A 21,527-nucleotide genomic window follows, 5' to 3' on the forward strand; every position below is an offset into this window, starting at 1 on the left:
AAAGCAAGTGGTTTTTAACATTAAAATACCACAACATGATTAACACATTAAACAAACACTCTCTCCAATTACTAAAACAGTTTTATTAATATAGAATATTTTCTTGCACAGAATTAGCATTTTCAATGTATCACAGCAAGTGGTAATTATTAAAATGAATATGTTAACATACTCTTATAAGCATAATCCAATAACCTAAATATAGTGTTTTAATCGATACCAACAATAAAAAACAATGCAATTGTAAACATAAATTTAGGTGATTCAATGGTTAAAAACCATGTAAACCGCCTAGACATGAAAAAATTAAAAATATATGAAAATTAAGGACTGACTTGAGCTTGGAGTTCACATAGAACTTGTAAGAGTAGCAAATGCCCTGTTGGATTAGGTTCCTTGTAATGAGATATCTCCTCTGCACAAACAACACAATGGCAAAAATGGTAGTCTATTTAAAAATGAAAACAAATTAAATACAGTGAACGATGCTAAGATGAATAAAACTGAAACCCCAGACAACAAATTAATAGCTGGGAAGAAAGGGAAAAAAAAACACGCACGAATAAAATTTCTAATTTTCGACCACCCCTAATTTATCATTAAGCTAAGCAAATACACAACAAGCTTAACACAAACACAACAAGAAGAATTTTCAAATAGTTAAATGAATATCAACTACCCTTCACAGGAATTTCAAACTCTTACATATCACAAAGAGAAGCACATGCATCTAGAGAATTGAATATTATTATCACTACTATGTATTCAGTTTCATTTCAAGCTAGTATCTAATAAAGTCTTTCAGTCAATGTTTCTGTAAATTAATTTCAATTTGAATAAAAAAACTATTTTTAGTAAATTTCTTTACATCTTATTACAAATTATTACATCTGCTCGGATTTGAATACACTGAAGATAAAGTTAAAGTCCTTACATCACAATCTGAATTGAGATCTAGCTCATTGAATCACTATTCAATGCAGGGAGAGGTTACACCGCTCTTGTGGTCTCCTCCCTTCAGGGGATTGACCGTGCCTCCTCCCATCGAATACTGGAGGTGAAGCCCTACAACGCTTAGGGCTTCGGCTGTCATGAGGACTCCTTGATCTTCTCTCCAAACTCCTTTCTCTCCTCACGGGTGATCAGGAACGACTGCACATTAGAAAAAAATAATCAAGTTTCAGCAAAATACCCAGAAAAATGATATGCATACATAGAAATTCGAAGTGAAGAACAAAGTGCTGGCTGTCGACTACCTGACGCTCTCTCCCTTCTCCTTTTTTCAACCTTGGGACTGGCCACGTAAGATAAACTTACACAAGCGGATTTATAAAAAAATGTGGACTATATTATAGAAATTTACTACTATAACCTAATTCACTTGAGAAAGCATTCACACAGAAATCCAAATTCACCCAGCAAAAATGTGTCTTCTATTTTTAGTTGTACCCTGATATCCCACATTCCCGCTCTAAATGCGTAAGAACCAGTTTGGTGCGTTTTCCTTCATGTTAGCCTAATCTTGTGGGCTCCTAGTTTCCCAGAATCCCGGTTTCTCACGTACAGTATGAATCCATAACTTGTACCTGTGTCTGATCGTGTAAATAATCTCCGTTGATATTACCTCTCTCGAGTCTTTGGTGGTATTGCAAAACCAATATCATCATCTATGGCAGTCTGTTGTTGTCAAAGTGTCGCAGTAGTTTCTTAGCCATGCAGAAGGAGATTTGAGGATACGATGTTCACCATTGAGGAGATCCTGAGGCATACACCAGTTACGGTTCTTTTTGAATGAAGGAATTCTTAAGCATACACATATTGAATCAGTTGACATGTTGCAGTAACATACTCATTTTAATTCAGATATTAATGAAGTTGAGGAATTTTATAACTGGAGAAGTCTTTAGGCATTTGGGAAGCGGTACTAAACATATGAAGAGAGTGGAATTTTAATATAATCATTTTTATGGTTTACATAATGTTGCATCTGACTACAAATGTAGTAACTCCTTTTTGTGCTTCTTGAGTGCGTGCATAGTCGTTGGGACCCGTAAGTTCTCCAGTTACATGCGAAAGACTTTCTATCCGGAGGATCATAGAAAATAACGAACTCTTGTTTAACTTAGCTTAGACAAGTTCTGTAAACGAAGGGGGTAAAAAGTTAGCATCTTTACCTTGATAGATGCGTCACAATCCTCAGCTAATTGGGTTAGTTTTGATAACATCTGATGTGCTTCAATCTCTCTGCTGCTGTTTGTTAAAGGGCCAATTGACCATCACGTTCTGCAGCTTCTTTGGCCAGGTCACTAAGTTCTGAATATTAAGAAACAATCAATAAACTATTTGCAGATGAGTCATAAGGTTAAATGAGCTCAGAAGCATATTAAGCAATGCATGCCAGTAAGTTAACATGAAGAGAAACACACCTTGAGGAGAGGCGCAACATAGAACACGAGCAAAAGCATGAAGTGACTGAGGAATTCCTTTACCTTTTCCGCTACCAGACCTAACTTCCCTATGTCATCATACGATTATTGTAATCAGTAAAAGATTTTCATCACAAGATATCAAGTCATCACGCAGATAAACGCATTAGTTAAACAAGACTGGAAATGGAACAAAAGAAACAGAATATATGACTTCACAGAGTACCACTAGACACGGGGGATAAAGGCAAAGGAACAAAAATAGGGGGAAAAAGGAAATAAAAGAGATACAGTGCATCACTACCAACTTGATAGTCAAAGAATCCATTGAAGAGTCGAAACCATTGACATCATTACTGATTGGTCTGTGATATCTCTTCAAAAGTTCCCACTCCATTTCACGAAGGACGTCATGGTGAGGTATATTGACCTGGATCTCAACCTGAAAATAGACCAAAGGCATCCATAACATTTACAGATTACAAATAACAAAACCATCATCTGGAAAGAAATGATGTAGAACGTGTATTCAGTATCTTACTAATTGACACAGGGTGACAGATAATTAAGTGGCTTCAGTCTTCAAGCAAACTTACTGAACAAAGAGATTATTAATACTCAACTAATTGCAATTACTATGCTCCCATGAAAGACATCCAACTTATCAAAGAGGTTTTTAAGCAAGTGCTAGATCAAAAGTAGTCTTGTTCTTCGAGTCAATGAGAGAATAGTTTTGTTACCAAAAACAAACTTCTAGTCAAAGTGTTAAATCAAGGTAAGAAGTGTGAATTAAGCAACAGAAACATTTTCCCAACATGACAAAGCAATCATTGTGACTATAGTGAACTGAAATCCAAGACTGACCTGGTCGTGGATGTTGTATGATAAAACCAAAGTCCAGAAGCAGGGTAGCATTAGAAAATTTTCCGTATCTTATCAGTACCTATACAAATATACAAATTGAAGTCCAGAGTTTCAACTTTAAACAACCACTTCTGCAACGTAACCATAGTCACGAACTGCTCCAGAGGATGTTTCCATGTACCATCCATTCATACTAATAATAGGAAACCCAAACTTCCAGTAATTTCTAAATATTAATTCACAGTATATCTCAAGCAATATTGTGCTTTTTACTCTAACATAGACCCTGTGTTCATGTGTTGTGATCCGTTATCTGTTAACACACAATGACCACTGAGGAATAAAAAGTTTTACTAATTCTTAGAAAAAAAATAGATAAGAAATTAGCAGAAGGTCATGAAAATTTCAAACCCAACGAGAGACATCTAAAACGAACAACAACAACAACAACAACAAAGCCTTTTCCCACTAAGTGGGGTCGGCTATATGAATCCTAGAACGCCATTGCGCTCAGTTTTGTGTCATGTCCTCCATTAGATCCAAGTACTCTAAGTCTTTTCCTAAGGTCTCTTCCAAAGTTTTCCTAGGTCTTCCTCTACCCCTTCGGCCCTGAACCTCTATCCCGTAGTCACATCTTCGAACCGGAGCGTCAGTAGGCCTTCTTTGCACATGTCCAAACCCATTCTGTGTACGTGTTGATGCTTCACCACCCAACATTTTGATCCATACAGCATCGCCGGCCTTATTGTCGTCCTATAAAATTTTCCCTTGAGCTTCAGTGGCCTACGACGGTCATACAACACGCCGGATGCACTCTTCCACTTCATCCATCCAGCTTGTATTCTATGATTGAGATCTCCATCTAATTCTCCGTTCTTTTGCAAGATAGATCCTAGGTAGCGAAAACGGTCGCTCTTTGGTATTACCTGATCCCCGATCCTCGCCTCTAACTTCTTTTGGTCTCCATTTGCACTGAACTTGCACTCCATATATTCTGTCTTTGATCGGCTTAGGCGAAGACCTTTAGATTCCACCACTTCTCTCCAAAGGTTAAGCTTCGCATTTACCCCTCCTGAGTTTCATCTATCAACCCTATATCATTCGCGATTAAGGATTGTTGATGCACAAAATCAGTGAGGACTTTGGTATAACAGCAAGTATTAAGTTATTGCTCTGGTCATTAGAGTGGATAAGTATGTAAATGGATAGAGACAGGAAAGCAGGAAAGGAAAGCAAACATAAGATGAACGTGGTTCACCCAGATTGGCTACGTCCACGGAGTAGATGAGTTCGCATTAATTGTGAAAGGTTTACACAAGTACATAAGCTGAAGCTCTTCTTTAATGGGTACAAATGAATGATTTAGTACAAATGACATTAGGAAATATTGTGGGAGAATGATCTCGTAATCACGAAACTTCTAAGTACCGAAGTGTGGTATCGTCTTCACTTGCCTTATCTGTCTCATAGGTAGATGTGGCATCTTCTTTGGAAGTACTCTTCCTCCATCCAGAGGCAGTAGCTTTAACTGGTGGAGATGCACAAGGTAATGTATCAATTTCACTTGAAGCTTACTTATAGTGTCAGGCTTGGTCAAGCGCGATACAAATCATGTAGTAGGAGTCCCCCAAGTCGCCGAGCTAGGGGATCTACTGAAAGAGATGACAGACAAGGTAAGCAATCAGAGCTCCAAGCAATCAGTCCCAGATCAGAAGTTTGATTTCGAGTTTCGGCTGATTGTTCTCATTCTCCCTATCTTGCAGGCAGCATGAAGGATAAAGAGAAGAAAAGGAGAATAGATGATATGAGATACTTTTGCTTTTGAAGAAGTAACTTTCCACAGGCTTATTCTTGAATTGGGCTGGAGGGTTTTCTGGTTTCCTCCAGAGTATAAGGCCGATTGAAGAATTTGAGGGTCAAAACAAGTCCATCAAATCTAGAGTACGTTCGACCCTGCTGATATGGGATACTTTTGCTGTTGACAAAGTAGTGGATGTATCGGCACGTGTTCTGTTACGCTTGTCTCCACATGCTTGTATCCTTCTCACTTTCCCTATCGGCTCCTCAGGCAGATGTGGTATCTTCTCTGGAAGCATAAGATGTTGAAGATGAGTACTCGAGAGCAATGTCAGGTAAGTAATCAGGTAAGGGGTTCCAGGTAGTCAGTTCCTGACTAGAAGCTTGATTCCAAGTGCTGACTGATTGCTCTCTTTCTCCTTGTCTTGCAGGTAAGAACAAGGCCAAAGGAAAAGACAGGGAAAAAGCATGATATGGGATACTCTTGCTTTTAACCCTGATGATTTGAGATATTCTTGCTCTGGTGTAGCTTGTTTGCAGAGGTATTATCGGGGGGAAAGAAAGCTGAGTATTTCGAGAGGCTTCGTTGGGAGTGCCCTCTCAGATATGAGGAAGGGTTGAGCATTTTTGCAGGTCTGCCTGTCCGTTGAGGATGGAGGTCGACATATATATGAGTCTCCCTAACAGGAAGTAGTAATGCTATTCCTTTACCCTACTTAGTCATAGCACGGTAGTGGGAGCTGCCAGCTTCACGTGTGTCAGAGCACTTTGAAAAAGTGGTATGTGGTATCTGGAAAGCTGATGTTGCGTGTGAAGATTACAGACATGCTTTATCCAAGGAGATCTGGCTCTCGAAGTTGAGAAAGTGATGCCTCTTCGGTTTTCGAACAAGCAATCCTGTCGGGGATCTGTCTCTCGAGATTCGGAGAACGGTGCCTCTTCGATTTTGAGAGAGCAATCCTGCTGGGAGTCTGGCTCTCGAGATTCAGAGAGTGGTGTCTCTTCGATTTTTGAGAAAGTAATCATGTTGGGAGTCTGGCTCTCGAGATTCGGAGGACGGTGCCTCTTCGATTTTTGAGCAAGCAATCTTGTTTGGAGTGTTTTCTCGAATGTGAGTAAAGGTAGGGCATGTTTGCTAGTCTACCTTGCCATGGAGCACAGAGGTTGACACACAGGGACTTTCCAATTATCCAGCCGTGGTGCTGTTCCTTTACCCTTGTGGGTAATAATATGATAGCTAGACCTTCAAAATTTCTGTGTCTAAAACTTTGTTAGTACTGTTTCTTTGCTATTCTTTTACCCTTCTTGGTCATAGCGATGTAGTGGGAGCTGCAAGCTTCACGTGTCTAAACTTTGTCAAAGATCTTTGGCAAAGTTATCTGTGGTACCCATAAGCTGATGGTGCGTGTGAAAAGTGGATGATTGAACAGTAAGATTCACATGCTATCTACTTCACTAGAATGCCCGTAATTTCAGCAAAGCTAAGTGTGCATGTGACAGATGCTGACAAGCCTTAAAAAAAGCAGGTGCCTCTTCGATTTCTGAGATCGGCCCTCGTGGTCTCTGAGCAGCCCAGCTTTTGAGAAAGCAAGCGCCTCTTCGATTTCTGAGATCGACCTTCGTGGTCTTTGAGCAGCCCAGCTTTTGAGAAAGCAAACGCCTCTTCGATTTCTGAGATCGGCCCTCGTGGTCTCTGAGCAGCCCAGACTTTGAGAAAGCAAACGCCTCTTCGATTTCTGGGCAAACGCCTCTTCGATTTCTGAAGCTCCATCGAGTGCAGATTTTTATAGAGGCTGGCATTAAGTTTCAAAGCACACTTGAATCTTCACCAGTAGAAGCTCATTTCTTGCACTTCTAAGATCTTGATTTGTCCGACCTCTTCTCTCTTCAACACCTTTGAAAATGTCTGGCCCCTCCGACCGTCGTTTTGACTTGAACCTTGTTGAAGAGGCAGTCACGCCTTCTCCAGACAACATATGGCGCCCATCCTTCTTATCCCCTACTGGTCCTCTTACCGTTGGGGATTCCGTGATGAAGAATGATATGACCGCTGCGGTGGTGGCCAGGAACCTTTTCACTCCCAAAGATAACAGACTACTTTCCAAACGGTCTGATGAATTGGCTGTTAAGGATTCTCTGGCTCTGAGTGTTCAGTGTGCAGGTTCCGTGTCTAATATAGCCCAACGCCTATTTGCTCGACCTCGCCAAGTTGAATAATTGGCGGCTGAAGTGATGAGTCTCAAACAGGAGATTAGAGGGCTCAAGCATGAGGAAAAACAGTTGCACCGGCTCGCACATAACTATGCTACAAACATGAAGAGGAAGCTTGACCAGATGAAGGAATCTAATGGTCAAGTTTTACTTGATCATCAGCGGTTTGAGGGTTTGTTCCAAAGGCATTTATTGCCTTCGTCTTTTGGGCTGTCCCGCATAATGAAGCTCCAAATGATCAACCTCCGATGCCTCCTCCTTCTAGGGTTCTGTCCAGTATTGAGGCTCCGAATGATCCCCCTCTGGTGCCTTCTCTTTCTGGGGCTCTACCGACTGCTAAGACTTCTCCTAAGCAACCCTTGTGAAGGCTCCCTCTTGTTTGTTTATTTTGACTCATGTATATGTACATATTTGTAACTTATCGGAAATATCAATAAATAAGCTTTGCTTCATTTCCAACGTATTGTGTTAAAGACACCAAAGCCTTCTTCACTAAGTGGGGTCGGCTATATGAATCTTAGAACGCCATTGTGCTCGGTCATGTGTCATGTCCTCCGTTAGATCCAAATACTCTAAGTCTTTTCTTAGAGTCTCTTCCAAAGTTTTCCTAGGTCTTCCTCTACCCCTTCGGCCCTGAACCTATGTCCCGTAGTCGCATCTTCTAACCGGAGCGTCAGTAGGCCTTCTTTGCACATGTCCAAACCATTGTAACTGATTTTCTCTCAACTTTCCTACAATTTCGGCTACTCCTACTTTACCTCGGATATCCTCATTCCTAATCTTATCCTTTCTCGTGTGCCCACACATCCAACGAAGCATCCTCATCTCCGCTACACCCATTTTATGTACGTGTTGATGCTTCACCGCCCAACATTCTGTGTCATACAGCATCGCCGGCCTTATTACCGTCCTATAAAATTTTCCCTTGAGCTTCAGTGGCATACGGCGGTCACACAACACGTCGGATGCACTCTTCCACTTCATCCATCCAGCTTGTATTCTATGGTTGAGATCTCCATCTAATTCTCTGTTCTTTTGCAAGATAGATCCTAAGTAGCGAAAACGATCGCTCTTTGGTATTTCCTGATCTCCGATCCTTACCCCTAACTCATTTTGGCCTCCATTTGCACTGAACTTGCACTCCATATATTCTGTCTTTGATCGGCTTAGGCGAAGACCTTTAGATTCCAACACTTCTCTCCAAAGGTTAAGCTTCGCATTTACTCCTTCCTGAGTTTCATCTATCAGCACTATATCGTCTGCGAAAAGCATACACCAAGGAATATCATCTTGAATATGTCATGTTAACTCATCCATTACCAACGCAAAAAGGTAAGGACTTAAGGATGAGCCTTGATGTAATCCTACAGTTATGGGGAAGCTTTCGGTTTGTCCTTCATAAGTTCTTACGGCAGTTTTTGCTCCTTCATACATATCCTTTATAGCTTGGATATATGCTACTCGTTCTCCTTTCTTCTCGAAAATCCTCCAAAGAATGTATCTTGGGACCCTATCATACGCTTTTTCCAAATCTATAAACACCATATGTAAATCCTTTTTCCCATCTCTATATCTTTCCATCAATCTTCGTAAGAGATAGATTGCCTCCATGGTTGAACGCCCTGGCATGAACCTGAATTGGTTGTCCGAAACCCGTGTCTCTTGCCTCAATCTATGCTCAATGACTCTCTCCCAGAGCTTCATTGTATGACTCATTAGCTTAATACCCCTATAGTTCATGCAGTTTTGTACGTCGTCCTTATTCTTGTAGATAGGCACCAAAGTGCTCTTTCGCCACTCATTTGGCATCTTCTTCGTTTTCAAAATCCTATTGAAAAGGTCAGTGAGTCATGCTATACCTATCTCTCCCAAGACTTTCCACACTTCGATCGGTATATCGTCTGGGCCCACTGCTTTTCGATGCTTCATCTTCTTCAAAGCTACAACCACTTCTTCTTTCCTGATTCGACGATAAAATGAGTAGTTTCTACATTCTTCTGAGTTACTCAACTCCCCTAAAGAAGTACTCCTTTCATGTCCTTCATTGAAAAGATTATGAAAATAACCTCTCCATCTGTCTTTGACCGTGTTCTCTGTAGCAAGAACCTTTCCATCCTCATCCTTGATGCACCTCACTTGGTTTAGGTCCCTTGTCTTCTTTTCCCTTGCACTAGCTAGTTTATAGATATCCAACTCTCCTTCTTTGGTATCTAGTCGCTTATACATATCGTCATAAGCCGCTAACTTAGCTTCTCTCACAGCTTTCTTCGCCTCTTGCTTCGCTCTTCTATACCTTTCACCATTTTCATCGGTCTTGTCCTTGTATAGGGCTTTACAACATTCCTTCTTAGCCTTCACCTTTGTTTATACCTCCTCATTCCACCACCAAGATTCCTTTTGGTGTGGAGCAAAGCCCTTGGACTCTCCTAATACCTCTTTTGCTACTTTTCGTATACAACAAGCCATGAAATACCACCTTTGGCTAGCTTCCCCCTCTCTATCCCACCCACACTGGGTAATTACTTTCTCTTTGAAAATGGCTTGTTTTTCTCCTTTTAGATTCCACCATCTAGTCCTTGGGCACTTCCAAGTCTTGTTCTTTTTTCTCACTCTTTTGATATGTACATCCATCACCAACAAGCGATGTTGATTAGTCAAGCTCTCTCCCGGTATAACTTTGAAATCCTTACAAGTTATACAATCCCTTTTCCTCATTAGAAGAAAATCTATTTGTGTTTTTGACGACCCACTCTTGTAGGTGATCACATGTTCTTCTCTCTTCTTAAAGAAGGTGTTGGCTAAGAAGAGATCATATGCCATTGCAAAATCCAAGATAGCTTCCCCATCCTCGTTTCTCTCCCCAAAACCATGGCCACCATGAAAACCTCCATAGTTGCCTGTCTCCCTGCCCACGTGTCCATTTAAATCTCCTCCTATAAATAACTTCTCCGTCTGGGCAATTCCTTGCACCAAGTCTCCAAGGTCTTCCCAAAATTTCTCCTTCGAACTCATATCCAACCCTACTTGAGGTACGTACGCACTAATCACATTGATGAGTTCTTGTCCTATTACAATCTTGATTGCCATGATTCTATCTCCTACCCTCTTCACATCTACAACATCTTGTGTCAAGGTCTTGTCCACGATGATGCCAACACCGTTTCTCGTTCTATTTGTGCCCGAGTACCAAAGTTTAAACCCTGAGTTTTCTAGATCCTTTGCCTTAAGACCAACCCACTTAGTTTCTTGTAGGCACATAATATTTATCCTTCTCCTCACCATAACTTCCACTACTTCCATAGATTTTCCCGTTAAGGTTCCTATATTCCACGTTCCTAAACGCATTCTACTCTCCTGAACTCTACCCTTCTGTCCTAGCTTCTTCACCCTCCCCCGTCCAATGGAATCAAAGTACTTCTTTTGTGTGTCCCGTGTAAAGTTGATAGGAGCATATGCTCCCAAACAACTTTGAGTGGAGTCGTTCGAAAAGAAGTTTCTATGGCCCCCTTGCTCATTTAACACGGCATCCGGGTGCCTATGGAGATACAGCGACCCTTGCTCACTTATCACTGTGCTCGGGCCACACAGCGCGCCACTTACGGGTGAAGCCCTAGCTTTAGCGCGATTTCGTTCTGGATTCATTTTCATAAGGATTCGACGTAACTGTGGAGTGCCGGCTGTCGACTACCTGACGCCCTCCCCCTCCTCCTTTACCCGGGCTTGGGACCGGCAATGTAAGATAAACTTACATAGGCGGAGTTAGAGACATCTAAAACGAAAACGAGTGAAAATGTTAATGAGTCGTCTACAAAAACAAAAATTGATCAAATGTTTCAAAATAAAAAAGAAATTCCAAGGGGTGCCTGTGATTTTAAATAGGGGAAACAAGCCATCTTAATTTAGTAGCATCTAACCTGTTCACCGGGAGCATAATCGCGGTCAGCAATGACCTGCCCAGATAAATAACAGGCATGAAAAATCAAGAACATTGTGAAATGAATTTGTTTTGCATCCCAATAACTGAACTAATATAAAGCAATAAAGACATAAAAAAGACTCAATTTCCATAAGAGTGCAGAATGAATAAGGAGAATATAAAATTCTTGTACTCCTATAACCAAATCAAGATGTGAGATAGAGAATCAAAACGCAGAGAGCGAGAGAGAGTACCTCAGAGAAATGTTTGTCGTCATCACTCAACACAATTGATTCTGAAGTGCCATCATGATTCAAAAAATCAGCAAGTGGGATCTATAAAATAAATTGAAAATCCAAAAAATTCATAAGTAAAGGGGAAAAAATTGAACTTCCATCATAAAGTTCATAACACTATTTGCAACGGAATCTTTATAAATGTGTTACCAGGGAATAACCCTTCGTGCTTCCCCATGCTTGAGAAGTAACCAGTGAGAATAAGTTGTATAGATCTTTAAGAGATGCAACTGCTGCAACTAATAATATCTAGAATAGTTTTGTATCCAGCAATCATATAAGATCGGAATGAATAGGTATATAGGTAAATGGAGATATAACTAATTAAACAATATGAAATTGGATGCTATAGAACATCTACACCGCTGCTGGCATTCATTTATTTAATTCAAAAAATTGGAATTAAGTAAAATTGAAGCAAGTTATTCAGACAGATGAAAATGCCTTGAAATGTAGAAGCTTACCTAAAGCATATACGTGCATGAAATCCTTATAGGTGATACTTTTGGACATTTTAGGGAAGTTTTTGAGAGCCTGAAAATATGTCATAGCAATAATCAGAATCTAAAAGTTAATAACATAGAAGCTCAAAGACAAAAATAGAAAATAAAAAGGCATTCGTAAAGAGAAAGTCGTTGACTTTTACCTGAGGAAGAAGAGAAGGTATTGATTAAGTTCCAAAAGTTATTAAGTTGACGGGATCCCCACTATTCCAAATACTGAAGAATGTGTGCCACCAACAGTTGGCAGGTTACTCTGGTTGATTAATTTTGCCAGAACATTCAAGATAAGGGGACATTGAAATACATGCCACCAACAGTTTAAATCCCGAATAGAGATGATGATATTAAACTTAAAGCATATACATGGCAGAGGTTCACGCATGAACGTCCCAAAACCATTAACCAGTGTATAAAACAATCAAGTACTGACCGTCCTAATAACCAAAAATTCCTTTTTGATTTGAGATCTTTGATTAATTGTTTCCTGATATACAGAGCCTTGGCAAATCAGCTCCATCTCATCATCACTCCAAAATATCTAAGAATATACAAACAACGTCAAAGTCAATAACAGTGAATTCTTGCCATTCAAAAAATGTGTACAACCAAACGAATCAACTACAAGTAAGGACCATTGCTCAGTTAAATTATTTTCCATTCATGTTCAAGTTCAACACATGCTGTCTGAATTGACCGTCTAACAACATAACCTGCCAAATTATCTCTAGGAATGCAAATGATAACTTAATATCATATAACACTCACCGTGCAATGCATCCCTCCGGGCGAGGAAGCCAACGAATGTAAGGGGCCCACCCGGAATCCTGCATAAACAAAACCCTCAAACTCCACAGAAAAAGTCTTTCCACAACGTAGTAATTAAACTAGAACAGCAATCTACATTGCCCATTCTCTGCTCAAACAAAACGACAGTGGCAAGCTTTGCAGCATCGCCAACTCCATCACTCGACAAATCTTTCAGTTCTGGAACGAGAATATCCGGAGCTAGTTGCTGCAATTATCAACCAAAACAAAGCCTCTTAAATCATAAATTAACAATTTAAACCGTGATTAATAATGTGATTAAAGTCTTGAATAATTTGGGTTGAGATTTACCACGCTGTACGGAACCTTCAAAACGCAATCTCCATCTGTTATGCTCTTTGAAGCAAACAGAGACCTTCCGTACGCCGATTTCCCAATTGAAAGTGCCGACGAAATCTCGGCGCCGGCCTTCCGTGTAAACTACACTGTAATAGCAGAAGAATATGCAGTACGAGAGAAAGAGAGAAAGAGAAAGAGAGAGAGAGATTTAGAAAGAGAAGTAGATACTTTCATTTGTAATATTTTTCTATATCATCAATCTTACAATATCAAGACTATATACTATATGAAACTGCTAACTAACTCTAACAACCTCTCTAACAACCTTTCTAATCTTTTGACAAGTGTCTTCATATTCTATCATTGGATTACTATCCTTAACATCCCCCCTCAAGCTCAGGAGAGGTAGAATCCAAACTGAGATTGCGACAATGAGTCTGAAAGAGAGGAGCAGATAATCCCTTGGTCAGTATGTCTGCATATTGCTCACTGGAAGACACAAACTGAACAAGCAACTGCTTCTTTGCAACTCGTTCGCGAACAAAATGAATATCAACCTCAATGTGCTTTGTGCGTTGATGTAGAACCGGATTTGATGTTAATGCGATTGCTGACATATTATCACAATACAAAACTGGGGAAGTAGGAATAGTAAGATGCACAAAGGTCAGTAATTGCTTAATCCAATCCAGTTCAGCTGCTGTAGCAGCAAGTGCACGATACTCGGCCTCAGTTGATGACCGGGAGACTGTTTGTTGCTTCTTAGAGGACCACAAAATCGGATTAGAACCCAAAAACACGACAAAACCCGTAGTGGACCGTCGATCATTAGGGTCTCCGGCCCAATCAGCATCAGAAAATGCTCTGACAGTGTCTGAATTAACTTCCAACCCTCATCGAATATACCGAATACCCAAAGAGACAGTACCTTTGAGATATCTTAGTATCCTCTTGACTGCACTAAAATGGGATTCCATAGGAGATTGCATGAACTGGCATACTTGGTGCACGGCAAAGGCGATATCTGGTCGAGTAAAAGTCAGATACTGCAAAGCACCAACCACACTGCGATAAAGCGCTGGATTGTTATAAGGCTTCCCATCATCAAGAACTAAACGGTTATAAGGCAGACAAGGGGTTGAACACGGCTTGGAATCAATCATTTCAGTCTTTATGAGGAGATCCTTAACATACTTAGCCTGTGATAATACCAAACCATCTGCCTGGGAAAGAACCTGAATACCCAAAAAGAAATGCAGGGGACCTAAATCTTTTATATCAAACTCCTTTGTCAAAGCAACAATCACATCATTGATCAAACTTGGATCATTACCAGTGAGGATGATGTCATCCACATAAAGAAGCAATATCACAACATTAGAACCAAGGTGCTTCACAAATAAGGATGGATCTGCAGGAGTTGTTGTAAAACCAAGTGAGGGGAGAAAGCTTGTAAACCTGTCATTCCAGGCTCGAGGGGCCTGTTTTAGACCATATAAAGACTTGTGCAGTTTGCAAACAAAATCAGAATGATGAAGATCACCAAAACCTGGAGGTTGGGACATGTACACTTCTTCCTGCAATACACCATGCAGAAATGCATTCTTAACATCAAGTTGTCGCAAAGGCCACGCAAAATGAGCTGCCATAGCCAACACAAGCCTCACAGTTGTTGGCTTAACAACCGAACTGAAGGTTTCCCCATAATCAATGCCTTCCTCTTGATTGAATCCTTTAGCCACCAATCGAGCCTTATATCTCCCTATAGACCCATCAGCATTCCTTTTAATTTTAAACACCCATTTACAACCAACAAGGTTTTTCTGTGCAGGGAGAGGGACTAAACTCCATGTAGACTGAGAATGAAGGGCATCTAATTCTTCTTTCATGGCATCAACCCAAACCTTACACTTCAATGCCGACTTGTATGTTGCAGGTTCAATAAGAGAGAGATCCACAGGCCCATTGTCCTGAACTGTAGTAAGAAATGCCTTCTTTTTGAAAATACCATTCTTGGATCTAGTTTGCATTGGATGCAAATTGAATGGAGGAACAGATAACACTGCTTGAATACTTTCAGGTTGAAACTCAGGAATCACAGAATTCTCAATTGGAACCTCAGGAGCCACAGGGACATGTGGAGAGAAAGATTGATCACTTGCATTGATGGATTGATGGATGGATGGATGAATAGGAGAATCACTGGACAATGGTGATGGTGTAATAGGAGGTGAGACAAGTACATTATGAAGATTTGGGACTGATGGTTGGATATTTGGTTGGAACACTTGCGATGTATGGAGACATTGTGCATGTGTTGAAGCAAAACCGGAATAGGGAAATTCAGATTCATCAAACAAAACATGCCTGGAAATATAAACTTTCTTTTTATTAGCTTCATAACAAATATAGCCCTTGTACTTTGATGCATATCCCAGAAAAATGCACTTAATTGTTCTAGGTTGTAACTTTGAGGTGGTTAAAGGTCGTAAGAGGGGATAACAAGAGCAACCAAAGACTTTAAGGTGACTGACATCAGGGACAGAACCATATAACATTTCAAAAGGTGATTTCTGATTCAGTGTTTGAGATGGCATCCGATTAATAAGATAGACTGATGTTTGACTGGCACAAGACCAAAATGGTGCAGGTAGGTGAGATGTTTGAAGTAAGGTAATTGTAGTTTCAATAATGTGACGATGTTTCCTCTCGGCCAACCCATTTTGTTCTGGTGTGTATGGACAAGATAAATGGTGACTAATGCCTTTGGCAGCAAGAAAAGTTTGTAACTGGTGCCCTATATACTCACCCCCTCCATCACTCTGAAGTGTTTTAATAGACACTGAGAAATGAGTAAGTACAAACTGATAGAAGGTAAGAAATGTAGGACAAACATCAGCTTTATTGACAAGGGGAAAAATCCAACAAAATCGAGTACATTGATCTATGAAGGTAACATAGTACTTAAAACCTTCTATAGACAGACATGGAGCAGGGCCCCATACATCACTGTGTACAATATCAAAAGGTTGGACAGATTTGGATGTGACTGAATCAAAAGGTAGCTTACTAATTTTGCCCTGAATACAACTTGAACACATCACAGGTATGGAATCAGAAATACTAGATACATTGGATTTCTTAAGCATGAGTGACACAACTTTGTTGGAAGGGTGGCCTAACCTATGGTGCCATAGACTAGAGGTAACTGGTTTGCCAATATAAGCAGCAGCAGAGAAGGCTTTTAATGTATGAGAAGCAGAGGATGTGAAGGGAATAGGATACAATCCATCATTGCAGAGACCTTTGAACAATATTCTCCATGTGGCTTTGTCCTGAATCCAAAAACACCAAGCATCAAATATCAACCAGCAGTTATTGTCAAGACAGATTTTATGCACAGAGAGTAAATTCTGAGAGATTCTGGGCACATATAAAACTGAATTTAACTTGAGATTATGAAATGGAGTCTGCAATATTGAAGATCCCTTATGAGAGACTTGCAAACCTTCACCACTAGCAGTTTGAATCATCTCAGTGGAAGGAAAAGGGGTTGCCAATGACAAGTTCTTCAAATCTGCAGTCATGTGGTTTGTCGCACCCGAATCCGTAAGCCAAACTTGCTGAGAAAAATTGGAATCCATCGGAGGAGCAGATGCATTGACATGCATAGCAGTCATTGATTCAGGAGAGTTAGTATTGGCATTCCTGAAATGACAAAATTGGGCACTGTGGTTCTTTCGGCCACATATTTGACACCCTTCAGCTATTGCACAGTCAGTATTCCGAAATCGACATGTATCAGCAAGATGACCATACTTGCCACATATCTGACAAGAATGTCCAGAAGCACCTTGATTTGGTGAATTACCAAGAATCCCACGAGCCGAATTTGGATAAAAAGGCTTGGTGTTCCCAAATTTGGAACCATACTGGAACTTCCCTTTCCCTTTAGCCTTGTTGTAGAATGGTTTATACTGGGAACCATATTGATTACCATAGGAGCCTTCAGCACTTTGATTAATAGAAGAAGAATTTTGCCCAAATTTCCCATTGAACCATGCCTGAGAACTACTATTGTCAGCAGTCATTGCAGTAAGAAAAGGAGTGGCAGAAACACTCTCAATCATTGCTTCTTCAGCAAGCAATTGAGATCTCAAATCTTTAATAGAAATAACATGTTCCCGTCCTCGAATGATGGATCGAATGGTATTATACTCCGATGATAAGCCATTAAGCGTAAGAATGACTATATCATCATCATCAAATTTAACCCCAGCTGCAGAAAGATGGTCCCTAGCCTCCTTGATTCTTTGCAAATACAAAGAAATAGAATCATTACCCTTTTTGACATTCTGCAATTCTGACTTCATTTGAAAGATACTGGTTCTTGTAACCGTCGAGAATTGTTCCTTGAGTCTTGTCCAGATATCCTGAGCACTAATGCTACCGATCACACAAGAAATAGCAGATGGCGAAAGAGTCGCAGTGATCAACTGCATTAAGGCACGATCATGCAACTTCCAAATCTTGTAGTCATCAGATTCTGTGTGAGAAAGAGTGCCTTGAGAATCTTCCTCAGACCCACTAGAGGTAGGCCTTGTAAATCGAATAGGACATGGAGTAGATCCATCCACAAAACCCAAAATACCATGCCCTTCGAGAAGAAGCTGCATCTGAAAATGCCAAACCAAGTAGTTTGTCTCATCAAGCTTTACTGTCACAGACGTAGAAACAGTAGAGATGAGAGAAGTAATTGGTGACTGGAGAATCTGTAATTGGGAAGCAGTAACCATTGGTGCAAGAAATTAGAAAACTTGTTCAAGAACAATGAGTGAGAACTTGTATCGAACACTTGGTGTGCACAGAAGACCAACGCCAAGAACAGTGAAATGTAGAAGATGACGATCCCCAGAAAATCAAACAGAGCACACAAAGATCAGAAATGATGAGCGGAAGCAGTCCAAGACCGAAAACTTCAACCGAGCGATTAGCTACTTCGGCGAAGATACCATGTAAACTACACTGTAATAGCAGAAGAATATGCAGTACGAGAGAAAGAGAGAAAGAGAAAGAGAGAGAGAGATTTAGAAAGAGAGAGAGAGAGATTTAGAAAGAGAAGTAGATACTTTCATTTGTAATATTTTTCTATATCATCAATCTTACAATATCAAGACTATATACTATATGAAACTGCTAACTAACTCTAACAACCTCTCTAACAACCTTTCTAATCTTTTGACAAGTGTCTTCATATTCTATCATTGGATTACTATCCTTAACATTCCGCTCCATCCACGGCAAGAAGTCGTCGGATTGGTGGACCTGGTAGAGAACGATGAATTGTTAGCAGGAATTTGAAATGTTTCGGTTGTTTCCGGGATTGTGAAATTCCCGGTTTGGCTTTTCGCGCTCCCAGTAGCATTGGGGTGCGGGGTTGGGACGTCGTCGTTTTGACGAGAGTGTTGGCTTAGCGCTCGACTGTCGTATCGACTGTCGGGTTTTTCGCGCTCAGTAACATTCAAAGTTGATAGTCATACAACGTATGCATGAGAATAGTAGTCAAAATTTGAATAGCTGTTTGTTATAATGCTCCTCAACGTTTGGATAATCTTTAATATTCAATTATTGTTATGAAACTATTGATGTACAAAATCGGGTTTATTTTAAAACAACGTGAAAGTCATCATGTGACCTTCACAAAGTTGGTTCGGTCACTATGGGTAAAAAAGTCCGAGCATGATAGGGAAAAAAGTTCGAGCATGAAGTAAGGCGCAAAAAATTTCGTAATGCATTTACAACGATCAGAATCGTCTATCTTCCATAATCCAACGGTCATGTGGTTTCGGATTTTAGTGATTTTTTGTAGAAATGATCTTTAAGAAAAAACCTAAAAGATAGACATTTTAATGCCAAATTTTAGAAATCGATTTCCAAATTCGAAAAATTTGTGGTGAAAATTGTTAATATAATTTTTGACACACCCCGACTCGAAATGTCTACTAGGACTCCGAATCAAACTGTACTGGCCGACACCTAGAAGGTGACAAAGTCATAAAATGTGATGGTGTGGAAAATTGTGAATAATTTTAAACCTAAGAGTGCCTAAATATCATAGTGAACTGGTGAGCGGGAATGAACCCACTTCACATGTGATGTTAGAGCATAAGCAAGTACAGAAAAATGATATAAGAATCGTACCCTCGAAATAGTCTCCAATACTAAGAATCGTCGCGAGTCTTTGGTGATAATAAAACTTAGCTAATAATACTTGGAGGGTGAAGACAAGACAAGGGTGAGTAGCCATGTAAGTAAAATACTAATAGAAAACATATAATACATGTAATCCCTCGTTACAACACTAGTATAATTTCCAGAGAAATCATAATGTACCACAACACAGCATCTCATCAATAATATCAAATAATCATGCGATTAATAACTCATAATAGTATACAAGTCAGAGTCACCTCTAGTGACCTATACGACATAATCATATCTCATCACATATCTCATCAATCATGGCTAGCATATAAGTCGGAGTCACCTTTAGTGACCTATACGACATATTCATATCTCATCACATATTTCATCAATCATGGCTAGCATATAAGTCGGAGTCACCTCTAGTGACTTATACAACATATTCATATCTCATCAATCATGGCTAGCATATAAGTCGGAGTCACCTCTAGTGACCTATACAACATATTCATATCTCATCACATATCTTATCAATCCTAGCTAGCATATAAGTCAGAGTCACCTCTAGTGACCTATACGAATCACATATCTCATTAATCATGGCTAGCATATAAGTCGGAGTCACCTCTAGTGACCTATACGACATATTCATATCTCATTACATATCTCATCAATCCTGGATAGCATATAAGTCGGAGTCACCTCTAGTGACCCATACGACATATTCATATCTCATCAATCATGGCTAACATATAAGTCAGAGTCACCGCTAATGACATATACGACATATTTACATCTCATCACATATCTCATCAATCATGGCTAGCATATAAGTCGGAGTCACCTATAGTGACCCATACGACATAATCATATCTCATCACATATCTTATCAATCATGGCTAGCGTATAAGTCAGAGTCACCTTTAGTGACCTATACGACATATTCATATCTCATCACATATCTCATCAATCATGGTTAACATATAAGTCGGAGTCACCTTTAGTGACCTATACGACATATTCATATCTCATCACATATCTCATCAATCATGGCTAGCATATAAGTCGGAGTCACCTCTAGTGACGTATACGACATATTCATATCTCATCACATATCTCATCAATCATGGCTAGCATATAAGTCGGAGTCGCCCCTATTAACCCATACGACATAATCATATCCCATCACATATCTCATCAATCATGACTAGCATATAAGTCGGAGTCACCTCTAGTGACCTATACAACATAATCATATCTCATCACATATCTCATCAATCATGGCTAATACCGTATACTTGCTTGAATTTACTTAAACTTACCTGAATTTACCTGAATGTCCTACGTTCACCTTTGCACTTCAGAGCGTTCACAACAACACAATTATATATAATGCATCATATAACAATTCATATACGAATTATAAACTTATATGCATGGCATTCAAGGCATAATCTCATTTAAACATATTTATGGGAAAATATCAAGTATATAAATATATACTGAAAATAAAAAACCCACACACATTGCTCAATTCCTTAAAAAAGGCTATGGTCTCGATTATTTAATCTCATTTCTTATATGGCTGCATCTAACGTCTCGTTAGACTGCCTACGTACCCTAAATAGGGATTAAGTCATTCGTAGTTCGCAAAAATCATTTATAGTGATATGCATATGGATAGATCACGATGAAATCTAACTCAACCATTTCATAGTATTTTATAACATATAAATATATATATGTCATGGCATAAATTTCTTAGTTTTATTTAAAAAAAAATTATATAATTATCAATCATGGAACGTATGATGAGCAAGGAAAGATCCATTCACTTACAGTCTGTGCTACAACTTCCTAGCACAACCATCGGGGAGTCCCGAGCGATCGGCGCATGTGGCCAATTATTAACCACATCTCAGAATCTTCATCAATATAATACGTAATTCAGATAAAACACATCCTCAATGACATTCTAAAATAGTTTGAGACACATTGACCATAAGTCAATCGTTGATCAAAGATCGACAGTAGGGTCTAGAACCCTGTATAACTCAATCCAGAAGATCTGCATATTAGATTTTCAATCTGCAACTTCCAAAGATACACATTATGCTTCTAGAATAACATACTAAAATTTCATTACGATCCAACGGTCGGATCTCCGCCAATTGCCCAAAACCATATGGCGGTTAACATTTATTTT

At 39.7% G+C, this 21,527-nt stretch overlaps 2 pseudogenes; one reads left to right on the forward strand and one right to left on the reverse strand.

The window, feature by feature from the left end:
* LOC126614467 (cyclic nucleotide-gated ion channel 1-like) overlaps positions 1-21,527 on the forward strand; it is a 138,105-nt pseudogene that overhangs the window by 8,410 nt on the left and 108,168 nt on the right.
* The window catches only part of LOC126600525 (ribosomal lysine N-methyltransferase 4-like), a 40,745-nt pseudogene continuing 19,364 nt past the window's right edge, over positions 147-21,527 (reverse strand).

The sequence above is a fragment of the Malus sylvestris genome, chromosome 1, assembly GCF_916048215.2.
Source record: "Malus sylvestris chromosome 1, drMalSylv7.2, whole genome shotgun sequence".
NCBI lineage: Eukaryota > Viridiplantae > Streptophyta > Magnoliopsida > Rosales > Rosaceae > Malus > Malus sylvestris.